The 8,745-nt window shown below is 38.3% G+C and overlaps 1 long non-coding RNA gene across 1 annotated transcript; it reads left to right on the top strand.

Moving 5' to 3' along the window:
* The first annotated feature begins 7,319 nt into the window (after window positions 1–7,319).
* LOC122143539 lies at window positions 7,320–8,483 on the top strand. The gene is made up of 3 exons (XR_006159215.1): window positions 7,320–7,427; window positions 7,926–8,010; window positions 8,290–8,483. It is a non-coding gene; the product is annotated as an uncharacterized LOC122143539 (long non-coding RNA).
* Window positions 8,484–8,745: the final 262 nt, after the last annotated feature.

Here is an 8,745-nt window from a genome sequence, read left to right as displayed (position 1 = left end):
CATAAACCGAAGCTATAGGAAGTCTGTAAAGGAAACAGAATTGACCCTTAATAAAGACCTACCCCCTTAGCTACGGTTGCTACACGTCCAACAAGCCATATGGCGCTCTCACAGCACATTTCTCTCACAGTCAGTAGTTCACTAACTAATTGTCCCAGTGAACTACGGCTCTGTGTAGTGTAACTGCTCAATCTGAAAAGCAGGTGTAGGTGATTTACTACTAATCATGGGACCGGCTTTACTGGCCGAGATCGCATGACAATCAAATGAGATTAATTGCACAGCCTTACGATGTGAAGATTTTCAACCTGCATAAGAAAAAAAATGCTTCTGAAGACAATCACCTATTGCACCTTTAACTGTATGTTGTAATATGGGTATCTTTGCTTTATCAAAAGTGATATTTTCCCATCAAATGGATAAAGTTTAAAACATTAAAGGGATAGTTCACCCAAAAATCAAAATTATGTCATTAATGACTCACCCTCATGTCGTTCCAAACCCGTGAGACCTCCGTTCATCTTGAACACAGTATAAGATATTTTAGATTTAGTCCGAGAGCTTTCTGTCCCTCCATTGAGAATGTATGTGGGTATACTGTCCGCGTCCAGAAAGGTAATAAAAACATCTTCAAAGTAGTCCATGTGACATCAGAGGGTCCGTTAGAATTTTTTGAAGCATCGAAAATACATTTTGGTCCAAAAATATCAAAAACTCACGACTTTATTCAGCATTGACTTCTCTCCCGGGTCTGTTATGAGCTTCGAGAGCGAGTCAATGTTTCGATTAAGATATCTGGCTCGGTTCAGTCAGTGTACTGTTTGAATAAATGAATTACTCCGGGATATTGGTTTATTTGAACTCAGAGAGGGAGTGTCAGCCATGTTAAAAAGTTAACAGCTTAAGTCATTTGTGGATTAATGCTTATTGTTGTAGCGAACCATTTCAAGCGATTCAGTTCGATTTGGTGAACTGGTTCAAGAAGATCGGTTATCGAGTGATTAGTTCGCGAACGGATGTGCTGTGAGCGACGGCGCTCATAACAGACCGGGAGAGAAGTCAATGCTGAATAAAAACGTCGAAGATGTTTTTATTACCTTTCTGGGCGTGGACGGTATACCTATTACATACATTCTCAATGGAGGGACAGAAAGCTCTCGGACTAAATCTAAAATATCTTATACTGTGTTCGAAGATGAACGGAGGTCTCACGGTTTTGGAACGACATGAGGGTGAGTCATTAATGACATAATTTTGATTTTGGGTGAACTATCCTTTAACCACCTCTCTTCATTAGCACATACACTGTTGTTGAAAAGAACCATCATGACAGAAATTCACAAATGTATAAATTGTAAGAAAAAAACAGCTGCAGTGTGAGACCTGAAATGCATCATGTAACTTGAAGAATTAAAATACTGTCTACATGTGTTTGTAAGGAAGGTTGGGAATTAATAACTTACATTTAACTTATACTTAATAATTTCTTTATCCAAAGCGGCTGTCACGTCATGTGACAAAAGATCTCAGACCGAAGACTTCGGGAGGTGAACTAATTATTTGTCTTTGCGGGTACAGACTGCACAGCCTCTCTATGGGATGAATGAACGACTCAAAGAGGTGAACTATTTCTATTTCCTGTAAAGAACCTATAGGATGTTGCATTATGCATCGTCAACACAAAATGAATAAATCCCTGGCTGAGACAACTCTTGTCAAATTGAACAGTGTACAGAGTAGGAGGTATGATAATATTGTGTATCTAACTAGTGACATTTCACATATTGTAGATAGCTAGTTAATTCTTTGAGAAAGTCAGGTGCGTGACTATAAAGTTATATAACAGTATAATAAGTGAAAACAGCCTTCTGTTATGTTAATTTCTTTGTAATATTTCCCATAATTATCAACATTGTTGTTCACACTGGAAGTAAGTATAGTTAAAGCTATATCCAATGAGCAAGAGTGTCCTCACAATTGCAAATATGAACAGTTATAAAAAAAATGAATGCAATGTTGAATAAAATATATTTCTAATATATTGCAATTTCACCAACAAAAAATAGTTTGAAACAAAGCCACAGCTGAACCAATTTCGGCCATGCCAACACTGGTGTTTGTTTCATCCCTGAGCATCCTCGCTTTTTGAACAAATTGCCTACATAAACAATTAAAAGTGACTTACTCATTAAAACTTAGTGACTCTGCCACCTACCGATGTTTTAATTTAATATTTAACATATAAATTAGTTTGGACTCATTTAATGGTTATAATGTAAGAATAAAAAAAAGTTATATATCGTCACTTGAGAAGTAACTGAGAGGCCAGGAAGGAATTAGGAAGGCTCAGTACAACAGGGTAATTTTCCAGTTGCTCGAATTTATTAGGAGACATGCCACCAATCAGTGATGATTTCAGAGTGATATTTCAAAAGGAAAAAAAAAAGAAAAAACAAGGAGAGAAAAAAAAAAAAAAAAAACACAACAAAACAAGCACTGAAACTACAAAACAAAGAAAAATGCTGTCAGCAGCAAAACCCTACAGCTCAAACCACTTGCAGGGGGTACTTCTTTCCAGTTCTTACACATCTCACAGCAGACATGGACTCTTCTTTCCAGTTCTTACACATCTCACAGCAGACATGGACTCTTCTTTCAGTTCTTACACATCTCACAGCAGACATGGACTCTTCTTTCAGTTCTTACACATCTCACAGCAGACATGGACTCTTCTTTCAGTTCTTACACATCTCACAGCAGACATGGACTCTTCTTTCAGTTCTTACACATCTCACAGCAGACATGTACTTCCAGGCAAACAGTTTCAGCCTTCTGACCCCTCTCCTTTACATCTACAAACACACTGATTAAATAGGCTATTTTCCCGCCAATCAAACAGTCAGATATCAATCCTCTCCTAGCACCCCTCCCATTTAGAAAATGGAATGATCTTGACTACAGGAGGGCCTCCGATTACGATCGCTAACGAAGCACTCAGTGCTCAAACTGGAACTGACAGATAAGACACATCTTCAACACCTATACTTATAAATATATGAATAAATTATGCTAGCCACTGGGTGGCGTTCACAGAGTTCTTGATAATCACAGTCATGGGACATAAACCCTACATTTTGTCAATGAACACTTTAACTTTTTGAGCGGTATGGTCCCACATATGGGATTCTTGTTTCCGCAAGCCCCTGGGAGTATGGTCCCACATTTAGAACGTTCGCGGGCGATCCACATAACTGTCAAATTCAAACTGTTTTTGGCGTTGGCTGGTAGCTGAGCCAGAGAGAGACGTGCATTGCTCCTAAGTCATATTATCACAACTATGCAGTGTTCTTAACCACATAATGCATATTTTAGCGTTTTCAGACATTTAAATACACATAAATACTAGTAAAACAATACATTTAGAGTTTGAAAAATACACGCATATGTCTATGGAAGCAACAATTAGAATCCATTCAGATTTAATTTGCAGATGTTTTTTATTCATATCAGACACACATAGTGTAAGTAACTATAAAGTTCACTCTATTCTTCACCCAGTTCACCCGCCACCTATTACTTGTATTTCGGGAGAGATTGATGAATTCACGTGCTGTAAATCTGATTGACAGGACTCTCTGAACTGCAGAGCTTAACAAACATGGCACCGCCCATCTCACATTACAGATCACGATCCAGATCATTTAGAAAGGTTTTAAACCACAAAAACACACTCATTTACACATATTTATAAATCAGAATATCAGATTGTTCATGACATGGTATGCAAGTTTGTGAATATAAATAAAAAGGAAAAACAAAATAAAAGTGATCCATCTGCCATACTGCTTATTGTAGGCGGTGCGGCCGCGCGACAAGCCTGACATGTCGCCATGGAAACAGAAAGGGGAACATTCTAAAATAACGGTTGACTTAAAAAAATCTCACTCTGAGGGCACTGGTACAATATTTTAAACTCACTACTAAAAAAGTTAAACACATTGCTTCCCCATAGCTACAACACAAACAGTCAGATATTGCTGGTGCTTTGGTGATGACGCCATCCTCCCGATCGTTATCACACACCCACCTCCTCAGGTTAGCCACTCCTCAAGAGTGGTGTGACAAAAAAAATCAGCAATGACATTCAATTTACCAGATCCATATTGCACTTTGAATTTAAAAGATTGAAGGATAGATACCATCGCAGGCAATCCTTGCATTACTGCCTCGCTGCCATAAAGGCCTCTGCCATCTCTGCTGCCTGTTTATACGAAATAGGGTTGTTCTGCTTCACATATGTTCTCGATTATCTAGACTGAGTAACTTCAGGAACTGCTCTAACACAATCTGGTCACCGATTTCTTCTTTGGGTCGATGTTTAGGAGTCATCCATTTCTCATACAATTCTTTCAACCTTACTTGCAGGTCTCTTGGAGTCTCAACCTCATGTGCACTGTACAATCTGAAGCGTTGTCTGTACATCTCGTTGTTAATTTCAAACTTGTCAAGAATAGCTCGTTTAACATCATCATAGTTTAGAGCATCATCAGAATCCATGGCCACATAGTCTGCTCTCACTTTCTTACCAGTTAACAGCGGAAGAAGATGTAACGCCTTCAATCTTGCCTGGCCATCTGCATGCTTGAGCAATGCGTTCAAATGTTGTTAAATAATGTTCTATGTCCTCATCATTAGTCCATGGCAGCATTTTTTGGGTACTGAAAACACGGCTGAGTGAATCTCCGTGCTTGCGTTGCTACCTAGCGTGCTGGCGCTGATGTCAGATCATCAACCTGGTTTATATGTGTGGGCTGTTGGCTGACACAGGCAGATGAAGGGGAGGCCATAACTGCTGGTAAAGAGGTGGCGACCATCACTTCTTCCATAGACAGTCGATCCTGCCCTTGTTGATGCAGTAACGGCTTGCAGCTGAATAAACTGATGCTGGAGAGTCCACCATTTATGCTCCTGGCTGCTCTTTCTCCATTCGATCTCCTCTTTGCTGTTGCCTTTGCAGGAACGTTTGCAGCATACCAGCAGCTGAGTCACACATCCCCTCAGAAGACACTTCTTCAGCCTCAGACTGATCCAGTGGTTCACCCTCCTCCACAGCTCTTTGCGCCTTTATCCTGCGTCTTTGGTGGCATTATCTTTTAAAACAGTCTCTGCAGCCATACAACTTAAAAACAGTCTTAAAGCAGAAAACACACTGCTGTTGCCTCCAAGTTCAATGCACCCCTGTGTACTGGCCCCCCCAATGGCCTGGAAAACCGCTGCCACCATGTGTCCCATAGAAGTAACTGAGAGGCCAGGGAAGGAATTAGGGAAGGCTCAGTACAACAGGGTAATTTTCCAGTTGCTTTCGAATTTATTAAAAGACATGCCACCAATCAGTGATGATTTCAGAGTGATATTTCAAAAGGGAAAAAAAAAAGAAAAAAACAAGGGAGTAGTAAAAAAAAAAAAAAAACACAACAAAACAAGCACTGAAACTACGAAACAAAGAAAAATGCTGTCAGCAGCAAAACCTACAGCTCAAACCACTTGCAGGGGGTACTTCTTTCAGTTCTTACACATTAGACAGCAGACATACTCTTCTTTCAGTTCTTACACATCTCATAGCTTGAGACATGTACTGTTCTTTCAGTTCTTACACATTCAACAGCAGACATACTCTTCTTTCAGTTCTTACACATCTCATATAGCAGACATGTACTTCAAGGCAAACAGTTTCAGCCTTCTACCCCTCTTAGAGGTCTTCACGGGTCCAAAATTCATGCCCGAACCCTCGAAAAGAGACCCGTAATGTACTACAATCACCGGACCCGTCTATTATTTCAAAAGCTGGACCTGGACCCGTGTAGATCCGAGAAATGCCTACCGGACCCGGCGGCTCTATTATTTGAAAGTTGGACCCGAACCCGCTGGGAAGACACAGACCCGACTGGACCCGACAGTCACATATTCCACCTTAAATTGCTATTACAAGTCAATAAACCTTTTGCCCAAAAATACAACTTTTTGTCTTACCTAATTTAAGGAGCCGTAGTCTCTCTTTCCTTGTACCTGACTGCCTGTGATGCGTACAATCCTCCGACAAGAAAAATGGGAGAAAATGTAAAGCGCCCAGTTGGCGGTCGAAGTCATTGTGTCCTTCACTGGTTGCCATAGAAACATGACAGCTTTGAGACTGTACATGCGCGCTTAGCTGGATCAACCTAAAATATGCTTTTTAACATAATTTGAGCGTCATAGAAAACATCTGTGTGACAGTTCATGTCAGATTTTGTTGCTGATTTGAAATATATTAAATATGAGTGTTTCAAGTCTGCAAGCATTATTACCGTCGCGTGCACTTGCATTAACTCTGAGTCTGCGCACTCTGTTTCTAACGGGCAGGAGAGAGAGATTTCCCCTAATTTTATAACTTGCAAGTTACAAAAAAACACAAGCAGTGTCTGATCACAGGGGTGTTCTCTCGAGTCCAATGACTACGATCGCATGGGTATTACACACAATGTTAAACAGACCGGGACCCGGTAATAAATTGGGACCCGACCCGGACCCGGCTGGTCATTTAAAAATATAGACCCGAACCCGTATGGGTCCGGGTCGACGGGTCTCAGGTGCACTGTGAAGACCTCTACCCCCTCTCTCCTTACAACTACAAACACACTGATTTTCCCTGCCAGACAATGGCACAAACCAATCATGGGGAGCACATATCCCAATGTACATCTCACAGAACACATTTCCTCAAACCAAAAATACAAAAAAGGAAATAAATTACATTAATACAAAGAAAATATACCTCTTATATACCGCATAACTACACTGAAACTGACTTATTCATATAACCGATATGTTACCACATCTCCTAGCACCCCTCCCATATTATAAATTATACTAGCCACGTTCACACAGTTCCTGATAATCACAGTCCATGGGACATAAACCCTACACATTTTGTCCACGAAGACTTTTAACACATTGCTTCCTTCCCCATAGCCACACAACACAAACAGTCAGATATTAAGCGGGTGCTTTGGTGATGACGTCATCCTCCTGATCGTTATCACATATATACATTTGACAAGGTTATGAGGTATACAAGTGTTATCGTTATATCAGAATGAATGTGAATATATGAGAAGATATAAAGAAAAAAGAAAAGAAAAATGATCCAATGAAAATGAGATAGATAGATAGATAGATAGATAGATGAGATAGATAGATAGATAGATAGATAGATAGATAGATAGGAGACCGTATGCTCTAATTTTTTTTTTTTTTTTTTTTTTTTTTTTGTGTGTGTCATCAGTGTAAGATCAGACTTGCATGTGCTCAGCTCTGTGTCTGTGAAGAGTGACCATTCAAAATAGTAGCCCACCGTTCTTCAGTGAGAAAAAAGCATCATCTATCAAAAGGTATTTCATGTTTCATGTTATTGGTCAAACATAGACTATTAGAAAATATCAGCAAACATTTATCACTAAACTATTAAAATCACTAAATTATTATTCAATTATCAGTTTCAAATTTACTCATGGCGGTGTTATAAAAAACTGAAAGGAGCAGGTTAAGAGCATCAGCAAAAAAGATTAACCGCGTTTAAAAAATTATTTGATGTGTAACTTTTTATTTATAATATTTAATTTTTGATGTGCTGACAACTACTGCACAGCATATTATAATACTGTTGTCAATGCAGAGTTTACTTTTATCATCAGCCCATGTGTTTTTTGCTTGTATAGGACAGAAATTATTACATTTAAAAAGTAGTTTTTACTTAAATTGAAATAGATCATGCTTTAACAGTGTGAACTTAAACAGTGAATGCTTTCTTTTTCTCAGTTTAAAAAATGTTTGCAGTGTTTTTTTTTTTTTTACTGAAAATGCAGTATGATACTTTATTCGGCTATCAGGCTTCAATATGAGACATTGGATTCAGATGTCCAGACTCACAGGAACCACAAGAATTTCACAGACAATCTCCTGTGGATCTTCCAAGTAGGAAAACACATTTCCATGTTTATTTTTATATCAGACAAATAGGATGTTGATCAACTTTCCTTGCAGAAAACATTTAATAGGATTTTGTTGAACATTTGCATTTAATCAAATTGTAAAATAATCCTTTTTTTTTTTTTTTTTTTTTTTTTTTTTTTTTTTTTTTTTTTAGTTTTGCTTAACTGGTATGTTACAAATATTTTTAATTACTGAATAAATAGTTTTGACCATATGTGGGTGTGAATTTGTTTCAATTTTGTTCTGTTGCTTTGTTTGTAGGATCTTGAGAGCAGAATAATGGCGTATATGAAGAATGAACTGGCAAAGTTTAAAAAAAATATTACAAAAGGAGAGAACATAAAATATTTTGTTGCAGGATTCTGGAATTTTAATGAGAATAGATGCAGTATTAAAGCAGCAGCTCTTGATCTCACACACTATACTTCCTGAGAGATATGAAGCAAGATGAAGCTGCTGATACTCTAGAAGGTAAGTGACTCATGACCATCTATTATATTGTCACTTATAAATTGACTAAAACTATGTTTGTTTCTTTTTGTTTAGATGAGCTGCTTTTTATTTATCAGCTCAAATCTAACCCTGAAGAAAAGAAATATCAATGTGTATTTGAAGGAATTGCAAAGCAATGTGACTCCACTCTTCTGAATAACATCTACACGATCTCTATATCACTCAGGGTTGTAGTGAACAGGTCAATACTGAACATGAAGTGAG

The sequence above is a fragment of the Cyprinus carpio genome, unplaced genomic scaffold, assembly GCF_018340385.1.
Source record: "Cyprinus carpio isolate SPL01 unplaced genomic scaffold, ASM1834038v1 S000006111, whole genome shotgun sequence".
NCBI classification, from domain to species: domain Eukaryota; kingdom Metazoa; phylum Chordata; class Actinopteri; order Cypriniformes; family Cyprinidae; genus Cyprinus; species Cyprinus carpio.
This window is presented reverse-complemented; position numbering and strand designations above follow the sequence as displayed.